Genomic DNA, 21,767 nt, shown 5'->3' on the forward strand with positions numbered 1-21,767 from the left:
GTGAAATGTAACCCCCCTCCCGAGTCCAGCATAGTCAGCCTTTCCCCAGCATTTGTGGACATGATCTTGAAGTCCCTGTTTTGTGCCCTGAAGTTGATCTACATTACAGAGCTCTTGAACTGCCCTCTGTGGTGCTCTAAGTGTCTCTCTTGTAGAAATACTCTCTTGGAGGCGTGCAAGAGGGGCACAATCATTGGTGCATCGTTGAGTGGTCCCATCAGCATTTGACTGCAGAGTTTACCATGCATTTCCCCTAGGTTGTGCTGCTTTCGTAGGCAGCTTTTAAAGCTATCCTGATTTGATAAATACATTTTTCCAGTCTCGCTAGAACCATTGTGTTAGTGGTTAAAAAACACAAGGCTAATGCTTCGCTGCACGACTTTATACCCTTGTTGATGCAGATCGGGCACAGAAGTCGCCGGCGTTCGTTATTGAGGTTGGGACAGCAGCATAAGAGATGCAGCCAGGAATCCCTCCTGTAGGGGCACAATCTACAAGTTGTGGATTCCCCTCTTCGGGCCTATGTAGGATTGAAATCTGCAATCCCAAGCATGATCAGCCTCATGAATAGGATTTTACTTCGGGCTTGTGTGGTGAGAGCCTCGCTTAAGTAGGGTTGTGCTTTTCCTGCTGTGTAGGAATTGTTCAACCGATATAGATGAGACCTTTGATGGAGCATATTAGGATTGAGGTCGAAGGAGATTTCATGCACTTGTTCGTTACCAGCTCTCTTTCAGGCATTCAGGGGGATCTTCTGCCATGGTAAGCTTTCTTTTACACATTGCTCAATACCTCAGGATGATTCCAAAATCATAATGGAAACCCGGTAAGACAATGACAAAATGTGACTCAAGCAAACAAGCAATAGCTTAAGACACTGACACAAATTCTGTCCCAGCGTGTAATACGTTGTGTGTTGTGATAGCATACCAACATCAGAATCTGAAACTCTCTATAGCCTAACCAAAAAAGTGTTTTTATTTTGTATGCCATGTGCATGTGGCCCTAATTTTAATGTGGAGAGAACATCCTTGGTCATTTCAGAGAAGAAGCCTCCCAAGTTTTGAATAACCTAATGTAGCCTGGGTAAAGATAAAGTTAAGAAAGCAGTATGAAGTATATGTGCAAAATGAGATATTCATTATAAGCCCAGGTGAAGTAGAATTTTGGATCCACATAATTTTTGAAGAAAGATGCAGACTTTTGTCAAAATATTAAAGGCCTGAAGAGGTCTACCATAAATTTGTAGTTTTAGACAGCATTTCTAAGCATGGGCTGAAAATCCGTTCGGCTCGGGGAATTTGCGAATTATTGGCAATTTCCCGGTCCATGAACCGCGCAAAATTGTCAAAGAATTTGCAATTCGCACGTTGGATATTTTTTTTTGCTTGGTCGCAGTTCAAAAATACAATCTCGCGTGCGCGGCGTTGACTTACCGTGATTCTGAGTTCACCAAGTTGTTTTCCTCCCGGTTTGCATGCGCTGCACCATTTTCGATCTTGCTGCGTGATCGTGCGATACTTTTAAACCGCAAGTACGTTATGGCGTGATTGCGTGAGACTATTCGACCGGGAGGACGTCATGGAGTCCCGCCATCTTGCAATGGGAGACTTTCAGAACGCGAATACGTCATAAGGGCCCGCGATCACGCATCGTGAGGGTAAACAATTGCGAACACGTAGATGCGCCAAGCAGCTGACATCCAGCTGGAGATTTTAACATGTTGCTTTCCCGAAAAATAGCAATTCTCCACAAGAAATCTATTGCTGGCAGCATATACCTTCTGAAATTGATGATTTGGATCATAACAACTCCTCAGATTGACATTTGGCTGCACTTTTTTGTGCAAGGAGTGCATTTTTGGGGGGTTGGGAGGAAAGAAGTAACCCAGAGTCTCCAACTTCCTGTTCCTGTCCAGCAGGCTCCTCCCAGTGCTTTGTCCATGTCCTGGTCACTTTTCATTTGGATCTGGAGCTGGAAGGATTACTCTTTGGCTGCTGCTGGATATTTGTATTTGAGGACTTTTTGTTTGGATCACTTTTGAAGTTGAGATTTTAATAGTATGTTGGTTTTGTTTGTTTGGGGCATTGCAGTTGCTGCAACTACAATCTATAAACTTTTTCACAACTTTAAAAAAAATATATTGTGGGTAGCCACAGTATCCAGTAGGCACAGTGTTAGCCATGGGTACATGAAACAACTGTTTCTGTGAGTTTTGTTGAATTTAAACACCATTTAGGGCATGGATGGCATTGGATTGAGGTGATTTTTGTGTGTATTTTGATGTTTTGTGTGTTGTTGGTACCTGGTCCATGTCCTGGCCATGTGGGTGGGGGCCATTTTGAGGCCTGTTCCGGGGCCTGGCCATGTGGGTGGGGTATAGGGGCTATTTTGAAGCCAGGCAGTGTGCTTTGTGCCATAGGCCTGCACCCAGTCTGCCTTGCTTTCATCCATTTTGACCAGGGGTACTCAGTGGTGCATGGACCAAATCTTTCTGTGGGGTCTCTTGAATGTAAACATCCTTTAGGACATGGATGACATTGGATTGGGGTGATTTTTGTGTGTATTTCGATTTTTGGGGGTGTTGTTGGGGCCTGGTGCCGGGCCTGGCCATGTGGGTAGGGGCCATTTTGAGGCCTGGTCCAGGGCCTGGCCATGTGGGTGGGGGTTCTAGGGGCCATTTTGAAGCCAGTCAGTGTGATTTGTGCCATAGGCCTGCACCCAATCTGCCTTGCTTTCATCCATTATGCCCAGGGGTACTCAGTGGTGCATGGACCAAATCTTTCTGTGGGGTCTCTTGAATGTAAACATCCTTTAGGACATGGATGGCATTGGATTGGGGTGATTTTTGTGTGTATTTCGATTTTTGGAGGTGTTGTTGGGGCCTGGTGGGTAGGGGCCATTTTGAGGCCTTGTCCAGGGCCTGGCCATGTGGGTAGGGGTCTAGGGGCCATTTTGAAGCCAGGCAGTGTGCTTTGTGCCATAGGCCTGCCCCCAGTTAAGGGTGGGCGTAAAATCCGTTTCACGGGCGAATTTGCCGATTTTCCGCGAATCAGCGGGGACAAATTTTCAGCCAAGCAAGGGTTACAGCAGTAGGTGCAAAAGTTGAACCTAATTTCTTTGTAACCTTTTACAAAAGTGTTACAAACAAATTAACTTCAACTTGGACACCTGCTGCTAATTGCTTCCTGGCGCCTCGTTGCCTACTTGCAACTATTCTCTGACCCTGCTCTGACCCTTGAAGCAGGGTCAGAGAATAGTTACAAGTAGGCAACGAGGCACCTGTCCAAGGAATTAAACCTCATCAGGAAGCACTTACAGATATAAAAAACAGGAAGAAGGGAGAGGATGGTAAATACACCCATTTTGATGTGTCAGGAGGGGTTAAACTAAAAGAGACCTTTACAGCACAATTTTCATATGCATTTTGCTAAAAATAAAAAGCTGTATGTTCTGTAGGGGCAACTCAGGAATCTGGCCCTTCCGAGATCCGGCCTGTCTTTCTTTCTCTCGTTCTCTCTCTCCCTCTCTCTTTCCCTCTCTTTCTCTCTCTTTCTATCTATCCATCTATCTATCTATCTATCTATCTATCTATCTATCTATCTATCTATCTATCTATCTATCTATCTATCTATCTATCTATCTATCTATCTTTCTATCTCTCTCTCCCTCCCTCTCCCATAAACGACTGCATGGGTAACTTCGCTATGCAAGCGGCTCGCGAAGACGCAAAAAGCCCTGCGAACACGCAAAAAACCGCGAACACGCAAAAAACCCCGCGAACACACAAAAAAACAAAAATCCGCAAATTCGCGAATTTTGCGGATCGCGAATTCGCAAATCTGCAAATTTGCGGATCGCGAATTCGCAAAATTCGCCCATGCTTACACCCAGTCTGCCTTGCTTTCATCCATGCCTAGGGGTCCTCAGTGGTGCACTGACCAAGTTTTTCTGTGGGGTCTCTTGAATGTAAACATGATTTAGGGCATGGATGGCATTAGATTGGGGTGATTATTGTGTGTATTTCGATTTTTGGGGGTGTTGTTGTGGGCTGGTCCCTGGCCTGGCCATGTGGGTGGGGGCCATTTTGAGGCCTGGTCCACGGCCTGGCCATGTGGGTGGGGGTCTAGGGGCCATTTTGAAACCAGGTAGTGTGCTTTCTGCCATAGGCCTGCACCCAGTCTGCGTTGCTTTCATTCATTTTGCCCAGGGGTACTCTGTGGTGCATAGACCAAGTCTTTCTGTTGGGTCTCTTGAATTTAAACATCATTTAGGGCATGGATTGCATTTGATTGTGGTGATTTATGTGTGTATTTCGATTTTTGGGGGTGTTGTTGGGGCCTGGTCCAGGGCCTGGCCAAGTGGGTGGGGGCCATTTTGAGGCCTGGTCCAGGGCCTGGCCATGTGGGTGGGGTATAGGGGCCATTTTTAAGCCAGGCAGTGTGCTTTGAGCCATAGGTCTGCACCCAGTCTGCCTTGCTTTCATCCATTATGCCCAGGGGTACTCAGTGGTGCATGGAGCAAGTCTTTCTCTGGGGTCTCTTGAATGTAAACATCATTTAGGGCATGGGTGGCATTGGATTGGTGCGATTGTTGTGTGCATTTCGATGTTTGGGGGTGTTGTTGTAGCCTGGTCAATGGCCTGGCCATGTGGGTGGGGGCCATTTTGAGGCCTGGTCCAGGGCCTGGCCATGTGGGTGGGGGTCAAGGGGCCATTTTGAAGCTAGGCAGTGTGCTTTGAGCCAGAGGCCTGCACCCAGTCTGCCTTGCTTTCATCCATTATGCCCAAGGGTACTCAGTGGTGCATGGACCAAGGCTTTCTGTTGGGTCTCTTGAATTTAAACATCATTTAGGGCATGGATGGCATTAGATCGGGGTGATTTTTGTGTGTATTTCGATTTTTGGAGGTGTTGTTGGGGCCTGGTGGGTAGGGGCCATTTTGAGGCCTTGTCCAGGGCCTGGCCATGTGGGTAGGGGTCTAGGGGCCATTTTGAAGCCAGGCAGTGTGCTTTGTGCCATAGGCCTGCCCCCAGTTAAGGGTGGGCGTAAAATCCGTTTCACAGGCGAATTTGCCGATTTTCCGCGAATCAGCGGGGACAAATTTTCAGCCAAGCAAGGGTTACAGCAGTAGGTGCAAAAGTTGAACCTAATTTCTTTGTAACCTTTTACAAAAGTGTTACAAACAAATTAACTTCAACTTGGACACCTGCTGCTAATTGCTTCCTGGCGCCTCGTTGCCTACTTGCAACTATTCTCTGACCCTGCTCTGACCCTTGAAGCAGGGTCAGAGAATAGTTACAAGTAGGCAACGAGGCACCTGTCCAAGGAATTAAACCTCATCAGGAAGCACTTACAGATATAAAAAACAGGAAGAAGGGAGAGGATGGTAAATACACCCATTTTGATTTGTCAGGAGGGGTTAAACTAAAAGAGACCTTTACAGCACAATTTTCATATGCATTTTGCTAAAAATAAAAAGCTGTATGTTCTGTAGGGGCAACTCAGGAATCTGGCCCTTCCGAGATCCGGCCTGTCTTTCTTTCTCTCGTTCTCTCTCTCCCTCTCTCTTTCCCTCTCTTTCTCTCTCTTTCTATCTATCTATCTATCTATCTATCTATCTATCTATCTATCTATCTATCTATCTATCTATCTATCTATCTATCTATCTTTCTATCTCTCTCTCCCTCCCTCTCCCATAAACGACTGCATGGGTAACTTCGCTATGCAAGCGGCTCGCGAAGACGCAAAAAGCCCTGGGAACACGCAAAAAAACGCGAACACGCAAAAAACCCCACGAACACGCAAAAAAACAAAAATCCGCAAATTCGCGAATTTTGCGGATCGCGAATTCGCAAATCTGCAAATTTGCGGATCGCGAATTCGCAAAATTCACCCATGCTTACACCCAGTCTGCCTTGCTTTCATCCATGCCTAGGGGTCCTCAGTGGTGCACTGACCAAGTTTTTCTGTGGGGTCTCTTGAATGTAAACATGATTTAGGGCATGGATGGCATTAGATTGGGGTGATTATTGTGTGTATTTCGATTTTTGGGGGAGTTGTTGTGGGCTGGTCCCTGGCCTGGCCATGTGGGTGGGGGCCATTTTGAGGCCTGGTCCACGGCCTGGCCATGTGGGTGGGGGTCTAGGGGCCATTTTGAAACCAGGTAGTGTGCTTTCTGCCATAGGCCTGCACCCAGTCTGCGTTGCTTTCATTCATTTTGCCCAGGGGTACTCTGTGGTGCATAGACCAAGTCTTTCTGTTGGGTCTCTTGAATTTAAACATCATTTAGGGCATGGATGGCATTTGATTGTGGTGATTTATGTGTGTATTTCGATTTTTGGGGGTGTTGTTGGGGCCTGATCCAGGGCCTGGCCAAGTGGGTGGGGGCCATTTTGAGGCCTGGTCCAGGGCCTGGCCATGTGGGTGGGGTATAGGGGCCATTTTTAAGCCAGGCAGTGTGCTTTGAGCCATAGGTCTGCACCCAGTCTGCCTTGCTTTCATCCATTATGCCCAGGGGTACTCAGTGGTGCATGTAGCAAGTCTTTCTCTGGGGTCTCTTGAATGTAAACATCATTTAGGGCATGGGTGGCATTGGATTGGTGCGATTGTTGTGTGTATTTCGATGTTTGGGGGTGTTGTTGTAGCCTGGTCAATGGCCTGGCCATGTGGGTGGGGGCCATTTTGAGGCCTGGTCCAGGGCCTGGCCATGTGGGTGGGGGTCAAGGGGCCATTTTGAAGCTAGGCAGTGTGCTTTGAGCCAGAGGCCTGCACCCAGTCTGCCTTGCTTTCATCCATTATGCCCAAGGGTACTCAGTGGTGCATGGACCAAGGCTTTCTGTTGGGTCTCTTGAATTTAAACATCATTTAGGGCATGGATGGCATTAGATCGGGGTGATTTTTGTGTGTATTTCTATGTTTGGGGGTGTTGTTGGGGCCTGGTCCAGGGCCTGGCCATGTGTGTGGGGGCCATTTAGAGGTCCGGTCCGGGGCCTGGACATGTGGGTGGGGGTCTAGAGGCCATTTTGAAGCCAGGCAGTGTGCTTTATGCCATAGGACTGCACCCAGTCTGCCTTGCTTTCATCCATTATTCCCAGGGGTACTCAGTGGTGCATGGACCAAGTCTTTCTGTGGGGTCTCTTGAATGTAAACATCATTTAGGGCATGGATGACATTGTAAATGTAAAATTTAAATTGATACTTGTATAGCGCACTCTTCACCCGCAAGGGTCTCAAGGCGCTTGTATGAATACCGCTGTGGAACCCATCCTGGCTTTCCCTGTGAGGCGTCCACTCCTGGGCACCCCCAAGGTGGAGGCCAGGCATCGTTAGCGTTGTGGGGGCCGTTGTGGAGATTAAGCAAGCTATTGCCCAGAGTTGCAGAGTTGGACTCCATGATTGGAAAAGGCACTGAGGCGAGAATTATCAGGTCCGTGGAATGTTGAGCCCAAGACCCGCCGAGGTGGGGAATTGAACCATGGTCCCAGGCTAGACCTCTGCATCAGGGTCTGTCGCTCTAACCATTGAGCCACACTTCTCAATGGTTGGGGTGATTTTTGTGTGTATTTTGATTTTTGTGGGTATTGTTGGGCCTGGTCCAAGGCCTGGCAATGTGGGTGGAGCCATTTTCAGGCCTGAACAGGGCCTGGCCATGTGGGTGGGGGGGGAATATTGAGTCCAGGCAGTTTTTGCCATAAGCCGGCAAGCTTGGGGAGCCACTAGGGCGCGCCTAGGGTTATGATGAATGGGTGCATGAAACAACTCTCTCTGTGTGGTCTCTCTTATTAATGTAAACATCCATTTTTGATTGGAATTGGAAATTCCATTTTGGGTCTTTCTGTGTTTTTGGGTGTGTTGTGCTGATAATATTAATAAATGTTTCGTTGCAATAGTATTAATTGAAGCACGACATACACAACATGTATTTAACTGATGTTGCTCGGGCTTCTTTGCTTTTAGGTGCACAAATACTGAGAACCATGAAGAATCCTCAACATCATCACTTGTTGTAGTGCCAGGAAGAAGTCCTGCTGCTGTGTGTGCACAACGTCACGTGACGTCACGTGTGGCCACAGACAACTCTGCAACTCGTGCAACTGCGTCCTGCTGTTCTGACACCTGAAGAAGATGGGCCCTAAGAAAATTAGCCATAGCTCCTCTACCAAGAATGTTGCCAGTGCCACTGCCAGTAAGAAGGAGCAGAAGAAGCAAGTGGCCCCACTTACCAAAGAGACTGGTGTGCCGACCCCCACTCTTTTTGGGAAAAAAAACTACGCCTGCAGCAGCAGGGTCCGCCGGGGACCAAGATGGGAGCAGCACCTCTGCTTCATTGGTCTCAGTGCCACCACACCAAGTTATGCCCAAGTTCATGAGTGCCGCAGAGGCAGCCACTTTAATTGCTTTTTCACCATTGACCAGTGATGTTGGCGTTGACTCCTCGCAAAGTAGCATCCATTCAACACAGGGTGTAACTCATCTGACGAGTGTTCAACTAGAGCCACTATGACAACCACAGGTGCAACAAGGAGAGGTGCAAGAAGAGGCGCAAGGAGAGGTGCAAGGAGAGGCACAAGTAGAGGCGCAAGGAGAGGCGCAAGTAGAGGTGCAAGTAGAGGTGCAAGTAGAGGCGCATGGAGAGGGGCATGGAGCGGCACAAAGAGCGGCACAAAGTGAGCCACAACTGCCCACAATAATTGTTCCTCCAGAAGTAGCGGCACGTCAGGAAATCGAGATTGATGCGGAGGTGTCAGCTGAGCAAGCCACTCCTGATGATCCAATGTCTTCCTGATCCCCAGCAAGGAAAATGAGGGCTAGTACATCTTCTTCTTCAAGCCCCCTTCCTTCTGCTGATCTAGATCTTGATTGGCACCCACCAACATTTCAGTCTGAGAGGGAGGCACCCCATGAGCCGACAAAGCTAGGTAAAAGGAAGGTTCCCGCAAGGCTTTCAGTTATGGGTGATGAAGAAGTAGAAGTGGTGTCTTCTGCTGCTGATGAAGCGTCTGATGATGACAACCCAGTCATCACAGTTGTTACTCCAGCCCCAGTGGGCATGCAGCAGACAGACATTTTTACTCTATCCCGAAATGCTGTACTGGATGTGGTCGGCGTGGCACTGGTACCATCACTACCAACACAGGTAACTACAGCTTCCATATTTTCTGTTCAGAAGGGCCGGAACGGACCTCCATCCAGCTCAACCTTCATTACCTGAGGTAGTGGTGCTGTAAGTGCCCAACAGAGTCAAATTCCACCACACCCATCTTCCACTTCATCTGGGATTGAAAGTAGCACCTTCACCACCACCACCAGAAATCTCAACTCCCCAGTTTGGGACTTCTTTAGTATTAGCAGAAAGGCGGATAAAACCTAGTTATTTGTTTGATTTGTAAAGCAGTAGTTAGTCGGGGTAAGCTTGGTACCAACTATGGTACCGGAGGCCAGAGAGGTCATATCCAAAAACACCACATCATCAAGTGGGAGGCGCACCTAGGTAACATCCGCAAAGCCAAAAGTACAAATCCAAATGTATCCATTGATATTGCATCTGATGACGATGAGCAGATCGTGCAGGGGGAGGTGAAGATGCAGAAGCGAGCAACATTTTTTCTGGTACACACAGTAGCCCTGGCAGCAGCACTGCATTGTTAGCGCCCACACCCTATACCCCGGCAACAACTAGGTGGCATAGAGAGAGTGTGGGAGAGACTCAAATGTGAAAAAGTACATCAATAAGCCGGACTGGGTCATGGAAGTCTGGATCATTATCATCACATATGAAAAAAACGGTCTAGACCACCATTAAAAGCATGTTTTGGTCAGAGGCGCCATTTGAATGCAACCACGCAACGGCACGTCTATATAATGCAATGCTGGCTAAAATGTTAGCGCTGGAGCTTCTCCCTTTTTCTTTCATGGAAGTGGTGGGTTTTCGAGAATTTGTGGCAACTGTATGCCCTAAGTGGAAGGTTCCTAGCCGGTCCTATTTTGCCAGAGTTGCGTTTCCATACTACATCAAGATGTGCTGGACGTGATTTGGGCAGCTTTGCAAAAGAGTGCTGTTCACACTATCCACCTGACAACAGACATGTGGACCAGTTGCCAAGCTGTTGATTACATGTGCATCACTGCACACTGGGTCTCTTTTGCAGGGGTTCTAGACAAGATAGCTGCAGGTGGTAACAGTGTGACAATTTTTCAAGCTACTCGGAAACATGCAACAGTAGCCATGTTTGCCATGGAGAAATCTTACACTGTCTCTAATAAAAGAGAGGGACCCCAGCAGCTAAAGGGGTAGGGTTCCAGAAGACAATAAGTCAAATACAGTGTCCCCGTTGGACAAGTAATAAACTAGAAGATAAACTTTCAACCTCATCAAACAGAAATACTTCAATCCATACAATCAAGCAAGAGCGAAGATGATGCAAGCATAGTCAGAAATTAAAAACGTGCACAGTTTATTGTAGCATTAATAAAAAACAAACTCAAAATAAAAATGATTATACATATATCCTAACACAAATATTACAGATACGCTCTTGCTTGATTGTATGTATTGAAGTATTTCTGTTTGATTAGGTTGAAAGTGTATCTTCTAGTTTATTACTTGTCCAAAGGGGACACTGTATTTGACTTACTGAAATCTCACACTGTAGCAAACATTTTTGAGGAGTTTAACAGTAAGGTCTTTCAATGGCTGCATCCAAGAAGGCACATGATTGGTTATGTTTCCACGGATAATGGCAGTAATATAGTTAAGGCAATGCATGATGGTGGCTATGTCAGAGTGCCGTGTTTGGCTCACAGCATTAACATTGTTGTTCAAGATTTCTTGAAAAAAGAAAACACAGTCAGCAAGATACTGACCACCTGCCGAAGAATCTGCACACATTTCAGCCATTCGTTTAGGGCCCGGAAGCATCTGAGGATCATTTAACATGCCCGTAGAGTGTCAGTCAGAGGACTCATCCAGGCGGTGGCAACACGTTGGAACTCAACCTTCTACATGCTTGAGCGTCTGTTTGAGCAGTACTTGGTAATCAATGAGTATGCCTTTAACGCACAGGGTGCTGCTTTAAAAGACATGAGGCTAGAGGTGGAGGAATGGGACCTAGTTAAAATCCTGACAGACATGCTTCGTCCTTTTGAGGTCTTCACGCGTGAAGTCAGCAGGGAGGACTGTACCTTGGGCAAAGCTATCCGATTGTTGCGCATGCTAGAGCACAAACTGAAGGCGGTGTCTTCAACGTTCCGAGTTGATGCTGAAAAACAAGATGCATATCAGTTGGCGGAGAGCTTCTTAAGCCGCCTAATTGACAATGCAAGGCTTAAATCAATACATTTAGAACAACATTACATTTGTGCCACTATTCTGGATCCAGGGAACAAAAAGGCACTGGCCAGCAAGACATTTGTTCCTTTTTCTGAAGCAGATGTTTCCAAGTACAAACATTGGCTAGCTCTGTCAGCCACTCGGTTCGAAAAAGTGCTGCAGAAAATTGAAGGAACCACCACAAGTGCTACAGAAGCAGCAGGCCATCCGGCGTCAAGTTCCACTGTTGTGACCGAAGGCAGTCACTTTCCCTCATAGTGTTACAGACACCAGCAACCGTATCATCATCTGCTCCAGGCCCACCCAGAATGTTGTCGGAAACAGATTAGATAACTCATCAAGGGTTTGCTCGTTCCAGTGTTGATGTAAAGGAATTGGCAACAGATGGTATGCAAAGTACAGCATCCCTGGAGGACCTTGAGTGGATGTTGCAGGCCTATCTGGATGACCCATTAGAGGGCTTCTTCAATTAGAACCCATTGGTTCATTGGAATAGGAAAAGGCCTCAATGGCTACTGATCACCAACCTGGCTATAAATTATTTGACTTGCCCACTCACAAGTGTGTCTTCTGAACGTGTTTTCAGTGCTGCTGGTACCACTGTAACTTCAAAAAGGACCCACCTCTCACCAAAGAATTTAGAAAGGTTAACATTGATCAAGATGAATCAGTACTTCATACAACCAGATTACAAAATATGTGAATCCATGCAGGAAGAAGAGGACACCGATTTAGGTGAAAGAAGTTCTTCTCTGTTAGCTGACCTACTCCCGGTTCAATTCAGTGTTTGAGGTCAAGCTTTACTTCTGTGACACCTAGTCTTGAAATACTAACTTTTTTTCCCAGTCCTCATCCACTTTTATTTACGTGTGTCTTTCTTTGTTTTCCAACTGTTATCACAACAAAACTTTAATCACAACAAATCCATCAGCAGCACTGTCTTTGTCTTATTTCCATGTTGAAGGTGCCGCTGTCTGCATTCCTGAAGTTCACAACTCAGTCATGCTCCTCTAGTATATATCCTCCTCCTCCAGACTCCCCCTATCCATTTTCCTCAAGGCAGATGGCCGGATTCCGCAGAATCAAAAACTGTCGCTTTATAGACGAGTCCCCTCAAAAGAAGTGGCAAGAGAATGACTGACTATGCTGACTGTTATTTCTGAAATTGACATGACAGGCTGCCTTGTGGCCCTTCACGTAAGAATAAGATGCTGACAAAAAGTGGTAACAGGTAATGAATGATTTGCAAATGTTCCACCAAGCACTCCAATTATTAAATGCAGTCCACAAATTGTATTATCTGTTTTTCTTCAATTTCTTTACTTTATTCTTTGTCCTTCTTCTTCCAAAATAACACTTTCAAAACAGCCAACACGTGTTTCGTCTTAGTCAGTCTTTGACAAACAGACTTCTTCAGGGCTGTAAGTAATTATAATAATCGTAATTTTAACCTTAATTTGGTTAACAAAGTCTACAATAAATTCTTGCAATGTTCAAGTCATTGCATTTAAAAGTGTAGGCATAACAGGAAGACTTAATTTTTCATGACAACAACAAAAAATATATCACCCTGGTTATCAAATACCATCAATGCTTTCATCCCCTTTCAAACCAACCATATCTGTACACATCAAGATTTATATGGCAGGAACAGCCTCTGCCAAAATAAGAACCATAGAATGTTCTATAAGGTTCCACACAGGGTCGACACGCGTTTCGGTAGGTTTGATGTATTGCAACCACCTTCCTCAGGACCTATGCAGATACACACTCTTCATTAAACAAAAACCAGGGGATCTGGATTCACAAATAAAAAACACTGTTGAGTGTATATACAAACCAGCACAATTACTAAAACATTTCATATCTATCTATCTGACATGATTGTAATCCGTATAAACACGTCAACATCACTATAGGGCGACACATCACTCTTATATTGGCTTGTCTTTATATACACCATGTGATCAGATACTGTTTTTACCTAAGAGCTCTCCACAAATATAGTCACAATCATAAAAGTAACCATCAGCAATAACATTAGAAAAGGAAAGAAAAAAAGACCCAAGTCGAAGACCCAAGTGAAAGAAAAACTCCTAATGAAGAATTTACCACATTCAAACAACGAAAATAATTTTTACACAAGAAAAAGAAGAAGAAACAATTGTTTTTTAATTCTAAATATGTATCGACTTACTTACAAGCTACAATAATTTACAGAAATCCATATCAAAACTTCAAGTAATAAGATGAATACTGTCGTCCGACCGGGTCATCAAAAAAATAGTCACTCTGTTATCCTACAAATAGAGAAGCATTCTCTAAAGAGACCATACTCAGGACACCTCGGGCAGAACAGTTACCTAATATTTCAATCCTTACTTCTATTGTTTTACAGTTAATATGAGGTTGAGATAGCCATGGTAGGTATCATCTTAGGTTTATTCAAGGCAGATGGATGGGCAAACACGAAATTCTAAGGAGAAAACACCGTCCAATAAATGGGTATGGTCTTTAAGCCCCATAGTTCTATTACAACCCCAGCATTGTTGACCTATACTAACCTTCACTTGACTGTCATAGCAGAGATATTTCTTTCACCATCAATGTTGTTTTCAAAATATCTGGCACCAATTCAAATGTTGCCTGTTCTACCTAGAAAAACACACAGAGATTCTCATATTGAGGAGTCTGCACCATTTTTAATATGTTTGTTGAGCGTTCTAACTCTTACCCGAGTTCCTTGCTCTCAGAGATATATACCTACCTGTAAGTTCATATGTGTTTTACTCTGCGTAAATCCCATGTCCCCACAAAGCATACTCATAATTGCCCACTTATGAGACTTTCAGTTGCTCCTCTCTCAGTTTGAACTATAGTTGTAGCTTAGCCAAAAGCCACAAACGAGCCTGGAAATCAGAGCTTCCCACATTGTTTTTATAAAGCACCCCCCTCCCCCCATGCAGGACTGGCAATCAATGCGCCCCTTGGTGTCCTGCAGTTCTCACCTTAATTCCCGGTACAAACAAAGTTCCTGCATCCAAGCTTCCCGATTGTGCCCGCGACGAAAGAAAGATTTGCGGGCTTACGTTTTTTTTAATCCCGGCGTGGCACAAAAGATTCTTGCTTCCTGCCAAATCAGGTGCCCCTCGTCAACAACGTGGAATAATGGACATAGATGATGGATTATCTAGTTATTAGTACATCGGGCGCCATCTTTGGATTCCTAAAAGGCTATATATCACAAGCTGAGATGTTTATATCTCCTGATAAGATATATATTTTTGGGGAAATGGGAAAAGAGTTATATCAATTGAGTTATAGCTTTGACAATGGTAAATACCTATATAGGGTGATCCTCAGCGACCGCGCTAGATAGTCTACATTGACAAAGGGTTACATCAGTCATTGATGTGACGGGCGCCATCTTTAAAGTAACCATGGGCTATATGTCGCATACAGAAATCTGTAAATCTTTTGCAATTACATAACTCGAAGACAAATTATAAAATTATTGGGTCCCGAGAGCGCCTTCTAAAAACCCCACGATGATGGTATTTTATGTCTATTTTACCCACCAGAATTAATGATAGATGTACTATGGTCTCAACCCCACTTGATATATATTAAAATAGGCGCAGCACGATCGAAGTAAATACGAAGACGCCAGAGTGTCAGGAATCAACTAATGATAGATAGGAGCCCAAAAAAATAAAATTCCCAAATCTCATCTTTCAATCGAACAAGGTCCTAGATCACCAATATAGCGATATGTTAGTTCCCAATATTATCTACTCAGTAAACCCAAATTACCTGTATGTACTAAAGAAACCAAAATGTTTCTAAAGTTAATGTTGCTAATATCACATCACATCATCCAGATGTAAGAACTGTAATTTGACGTAAATTGTGCTACTTGACCAATAATTGGTAAACATGCCAAAAGAAAAAATAACATTGGAAATTAAGAAAAAATAAGCAAATGCTCTCTACAGGAGATATTGTATATAGGTATGGTCAACATTAGTGCCTCATCATGATATTATCCAGTTTTGGTCACATACCAGGCTATATCCTCATTCAGCCCTTTACGTATGCAGTCCAAGTGGAAAATCCAAAAAGTCTCACGTTTCTTGCGGGTTATTTCAGCTAATTGACCCATTTTAGTTTCAATTCTTTCTAATACACATCACTTAAGGTCAGATTCATGATGATGAGTATCTAAAAAGTGTTGTACCAATGGAGTGGAAATTTTTCTCGTGCTAATAGCGGACTTATGTTCACTGAAACGAAGTTGAAACTCTCGGCCCATCTCCCCTATATATGCTAGGCCGCAAAGGCACAGGAGTACATATACAATGTTACTATTCCTACAATTAGTGAGAGACCTCAACTTCACATTGATGTTATTGTAACAGAAGGAGTCTGTTACCAGAGCCGCATCACATGCATGGCATGAGCAATATTTATGGTTTCCAAGTATCATTGGAAGACCAGTAATGGTCGTTTGATTTTCAAGTAACTTAGGTTTGTTTCTCGTGTGAACCAATAGATCCCTAAGGTTCCGATTTCTACGATAGGCTATCAATGGTTGGGGAAGCTGGATATCTTTGTCATCGGTGTTTAAAATTCTCCAATTTCTGTTAATCACATTTTTGATTTTGCAGTTCAAAAAGGAGTGATTAATCACACAGGTGACTTTACCATGAGGTTCCCGTTTTGTTCCCTTCAGTAGTGCCTCTTTGTCATAGTATTTAGCTCTTTTGTAAGCCTGACGTACAAGACGATGCAGGTACCCTCGATTTACAAGCCTTTTCATGTGTGCATCACCATGTACATGGAAGTCAGCCATATTCGTACAATTCCGTCGAATACGGAGAAACTCCCCAATGGGGATGGAGTCTTTTTTAGAGTTGGGGGTGAAAACTCCCAAATTGCAATATGCTATTCTTTGCTGTCGTTTTTTTTATAAAGACTGACCTGTAAGCTGCCACTCCCACCGTCAATCATGATATCTAGAAACTCCACCTTACTAGAACTATAATTCGCAGTAAACTTGAGGTTACTATCGCTTGCATTTAGCCAAAGTATGAATTCTTGCAATTGTATCTCATCACCCTTCCACAGAAAAAATTATCATCAATAAACCTCCGCCATAAAAAAACATTCTCAAAAAATGAGGCCAACTCATTAAAAATATTCTTAGTTTTCCACTCCCCCATGTATGTATTGGCCACACTGGGGGCACAAGAGGCCCCCATGCTCGTGCCTTTAATCTGTTTGTAAAGGGACCCATTAAAATCAAAGAAGTTATTCAGAAGAACAACCTCAAAGCATTGCAATATGAAACCGTCCGGTCTATTGCAAGGATAGCTCTGAAGGATGGAAGCCACTGCCAGTAACACCTGACATTGAGGGATGTTAGTATATAACCCCTCAATGTCAAGCGTTACTAAAATGTCTGTGATCGGATTAAATAGTGTGCCCCCTATTTTGACAATTATGTCTCCCGTATCTCGTATGAATGAGACATATTTTGAGTGAATGGGCACAAGAATGAATCCACATATTTTGATATTGGCTCGGTACTAGAACCTATTGTTGAAATGATCGGTCGCATGGGGGGATGTCTTTCATTTTTATGTGTTTTAGGGAGACCATACAGTGCTGGTGTTATGGTACATGTTTTGTTTAGAAAGGTGTACTCATCATCGCAGATGTATCCATCCCTCCAGGCTTTTTGAGTAATGTCACAAATTGATACCTTCAGTCTTGTGAGCTCCATAGGCTGTGCTGCTCTATAATGTTCTGTTGTTGATAACATCTCCAACATCTTTTTGTCATAATCCACTTTATTAAAGATATTTATCCCCCCGCCCTTATCACAGGGTTTATTCACTATATCAGCATTGGTTTCAATTTTTTTCAAGGCTATATTTTCGGATCTTGATAAATTAAACCGTGGTTTATTAGGACCTTTCAACAGTCGAGCAATGTCCTTCAGTACATTTTGCTCAAAAATATGGACTTCAGGTCCCACCATATCCAGTGTGGGGGTGAAGGTGGAAGGAGGCTTGCAGTTTGATAAATTGTCACTTTTTTGTTCAACTGGTCTATCTATGAAAATGTGTTTTAATCTAACCTTCCTGAAGAAGGCAAATAAGTCCTCATGGAGTTTAAGTTTGTAGAGTGGGGTACACGGAACAAAAGATAACCCACGACTCAGAAGAGAAGACTCTTCTCCTCTGAAAGTTGTCGATGATAAATTATAGATTGGTAATACATCTTTACTTCTTTCAGTGCCCGTGGTACTAACATTGTCTACCACTAGTATTGCTGATTTTGAGTTTTAACATACAGCTGTTGAGGTTGCGGGCTCATCTGCTGATGCCCCCCTCTGTCTTGTTGCCAGTGAACTTTCCTTCCTTTGTATTGGCCCCTTGATAAAAACCTCAACCATGAGAGGTTAGTTGGGTCTGTCTGCCTCTATATGATCTAGAGTTATATTGTGCCCCTCCTGATTCTTGAAAGTTGTCATTATCAGATTCAGATGAGCCTCTGTTTGAAAAATTAGTAAACTGTCTCCTATACCTGTTGGTGTAATTGGGTAATCGGTGTAATTCCCTTGATTACCTTCTTGATAATACACAGGGTTCAGGTATGGGTACACCTTTTCTCTGGTAAACCACCTAGTATCTTTTCGCAGTTTTTCCATTTTTTTTATTGGTCAAATAAACATCAAAATCTTTCATATCTGCCTGAATTTTCTCTAGTTTGTTTTTGGCCTCTTCCACTGCATTGTATGATTTTCATTTATCTTCTAAAGCCAGAATTTCTTTGCTTAAAGTTGTCATAAGTTCCCTTGCAGTTTTTATTATTAACATCATCCAGTCCCTGGAGCAGTGGTTTGATATAAGTGACCACCGCTCCGGGAACTTGCGGATTTCGATGAATAAAGCTGGTGCATTACGATCTCTAAGTCCAGATGGAATAACTCCCACTTTTAAGTATTCCAGCATATCAAAAGCATGTGATTCTATACGCGTAAGTTTTTTCTTAAGGTTCAGTACGTTCTGCCACTCACTATTGTCCCCCAGGAGAGCAGGCCATAACATGACCTATCAATGATGAAAAATCCTCATCGGAAAAGCCAAAAATCTGTAACCCCTCCATCTTTGAAAGGATTAAGGGAATTTCCTCCTTCTATCAGCTATTGGGAGACCAATTATCTCTAAAACAACAATTATTAAAGAAAGAAGAGAAAAAAGAAAAGAAAAGTCAGATAAGAGTTATACAGAATTACAAATAAGAACAATGTAAACAAACCACCACCAGCAACAAACGTGTATATACACAAAGTACAATCAATCAAATTATCTGCAGAGGCAAGCCTCTATAACAGATCCCACAGTTGAAAAAACGTGAGTGCAACAACATGAATGAGGGGACCCCTCTAACAATACTTGAGGCCAGGGAAAAGTGGGGAGAAAATGGGTAAAACACTAGAAAGTTCCCTCATGGCCTATATACTTTACATATTTAAACATTATTCCTTCCTTTTCTTAAACCTTCAAAACACAATACATGTACTTTCTTTACTTGTACTTTTTCTTGTTTATTTATTTTATCATGATTTTTTTTATCTCTTTTCTTTCAACTTGTTAAATCATTTTTTGCCCATTTTTAATAAATATAACATATAAAAAGTTCCTTTAGTACATAGTTTATCACACTTCCACATAGTACATCATTTTATCAAAAGCAGTTTGTTTTATAGAAGCAGAATTAATTTTCAAGACAACAACAAAACATATATCACCCTGGTTATAAAATACCATCAATGCTCTCATACTAAACTCACTCAAATTCATACCCTTTCACACCAACCATATACATCCAGTATCTGTACACATCAAGATTTATATGGCAGGAAAAGCATCTGCCAAAATAAGAACCACAGAATGTTCTATAGGGTTCCACGCAGGGTCGGCACACGTTTCGGTGGGTTTGATGTATTGCAACCACCTTCCTCAGGACCTATGCAGATACACACTATTCAGTTAACAAAAAACAGGGGATCTGGAATCCCAAATAAAAAAACCCTGTTGTGTGTATATTCGAACCAGCACTATTACAAAAACATTTCATATCTATCTATCTGACATGGTTGTAATCCGTATAAACACGTCAACATCACTATAGGGGGACACATCACTGTTATATTAGCTTGTCTTTATATACACCATGTGATCAGATACTGTTTTTACCTAGCATCTCTATACAAACATAGTCACAATCATAAAAGTAACCATCACCAATAAACATTAGAAAAGGAAAGACAAAAAGACCCAAGTGAAAGAAAAACTCCTAATGGAGGATTTACCAGATTCAAACAACTAAAAGAATTTTTACACAAGAAAAAGGAGAAGAAACAATTGTTTTTTATTTTTAAATATGTATCGACTTACTTACAAGCTACAATAATTTATAGAAATCCATATCCAAACTCCAAGTAATCAGATGAATACTGTCGTTCGACCGGGTCATCCAAAAAATAGTCACTCTGTTATCCTACAAATAGAGAAGCATTCTCTAAAGAGACCATACTCAGGACAACTCGGGCAAAGCAGTTACCTAATATTTTAATCCTTACCTCAATTCTTTTACAGTTAATATGAGGTTGAGGTAGCCATGGTAGGTATCATCTTAGGTTTATTCAAGGCAGATGGATGGGCAAACACGAAATGCACTGCCTGCACTTGTGAAACAATGCCTTATACTTCACAGATACCTGGGTTCAAGCCAAGCTGAAGGCTGGAACTCATCTTTCCAGATGCATTCCATCCACTAAAGGTCTGAAATAGGGGTGCATCCTGGCACCCACTTTCTTTAACCTCTTCTTGGCTAACCTAATGTCAAGGCTTAATTGCGGCAACTCCCACGGTCCGAAGCTAGGGGTGATAGTTATTTCAAATCTCCTACATTCTGATGACTTAGTACTCAAATCAAATCAAATCAAAACAAGCTTTATTCGATTTTAGGCACATAAAATCATAAAAGCATACAGTTAAAAACATTACATACTAATACATACTGAAAAACGTTTTCATACACAATAGAAATATGTATAGCAAAACCAGTTTCATTTCATAATACCAATCAGATGCTTTTCATCTCATTCATAACTGATTATACACAATCAGGGATTTCTATTTCTACATATTTTTTGCCCACATTGCATCGGTAATTAAAAAATATAATACCACCACCAATTTCCTTGCTCTCATAACACTTTTCAGAAAACCAGCCATAGATCCAATACAGTGAGGACTGTCCATAATAAGTAAATGATACAGTGCAGGTCGACATTGCCTCCATCCCCCTTTTCCCAAAAATTGAATAATCCATCTGCGCCTCTTGTTCATGTCAAATTTACAAAATAAAATTACATGCATGGTGGATTGGACTGATATATCATCGCAGGGGTACAGACATAGGTCGCCAGACCAGTCATTAATTTTGGGATAGCTGATAAAACGATAAAAAATTCTAAATCTAAAACGCTTAAGCACAAATCTGTCATAGCCCCCAGCGCACAACAGCAAATACGGCTGTATATTTAGTGTAGTGATGATAAGTTGATGTTGCATAACCCTCGGTTTATTCAGTTCCAGTGTTAATCTATTGACTTCTAAGTGTGACATACAGACTCTTTTAAATTCCTTACTTGTAACTGATAGCATTGAATCTAGCTTTAAAAAATATTCTGGTTTTCCAATTTCGCACATAAATTTTTTAACATACTCCAACCACACAATTTTACCAGCATGATCTAATTTCATGGAATCATTTAAAATTTTCTTATTTAAACCTGTACTATTAGCCGACCAAATCCTATACCAGAGCAGTGGGGGCTGTGCTTTGATTAGGTCCGAAATATATTGTATCCCTTACTCACTATGGCAGTTATGCACTGGTGAGCTAGCAGGGAATGCCAACAGAAATCTCAAAAAGGTATACTCCACATGCTGAATTGGTGCACAGTCACAAATTCCCCAAACCCCAGCTCCAAAAAAAGCTTTACTCACACATTTAGCGTTATATATTTTTAAAAGGATATCTGGGGGCCTTTTGCCAATTTTTTTATTGAAGTTTATCAGTGCCCCGGTGGATTGCATAAATAGCAGGCTTCTGGTCTTAATTGCTTGAGCCCAGGACCCTGAGCGATTAAACAGAACGCCTATATAGCTAAAACAATCAATAGATTCAAACCTATTATCGCCCACCTGTAAACTATTGATCTTTTGTTTCCCTTTACCGCATGTCATAATATAACTTTGCTTGGCGTTTATTTCAAGTCCCAGATCATCCATAAAAGTCGTATACAATGTGAGTGCCCTCTGGAGACCTATCTTCGTACGTGCCTTGGTACTCATAA

The 21,767-nt window shown here is 42.9% G+C and overlaps 1 protein-coding gene across 1 annotated transcript in view; it reads right to left on the reverse strand.

Annotated features, from left to right (window-relative positions):
• LOC147725925 (vomeronasal type-2 receptor 26-like) overlaps positions 1-21,767 on the reverse strand; it is a 217,270-nt gene that overhangs the window by 43,536 nt on the left and 151,967 nt on the right. The gene's annotated exons all lie outside the window — the stretch shown is intronic.

This window comes from Lissotriton vulgaris, chromosome 3_1 (genome assembly GCF_964263255.1).
Source record: "Lissotriton vulgaris chromosome 3_1, aLisVul1.2, whole genome shotgun sequence".
In the NCBI taxonomy this organism is placed as follows: Eukaryota; Metazoa; Chordata; class Amphibia; order Caudata; family Salamandridae; genus Lissotriton; species Lissotriton vulgaris.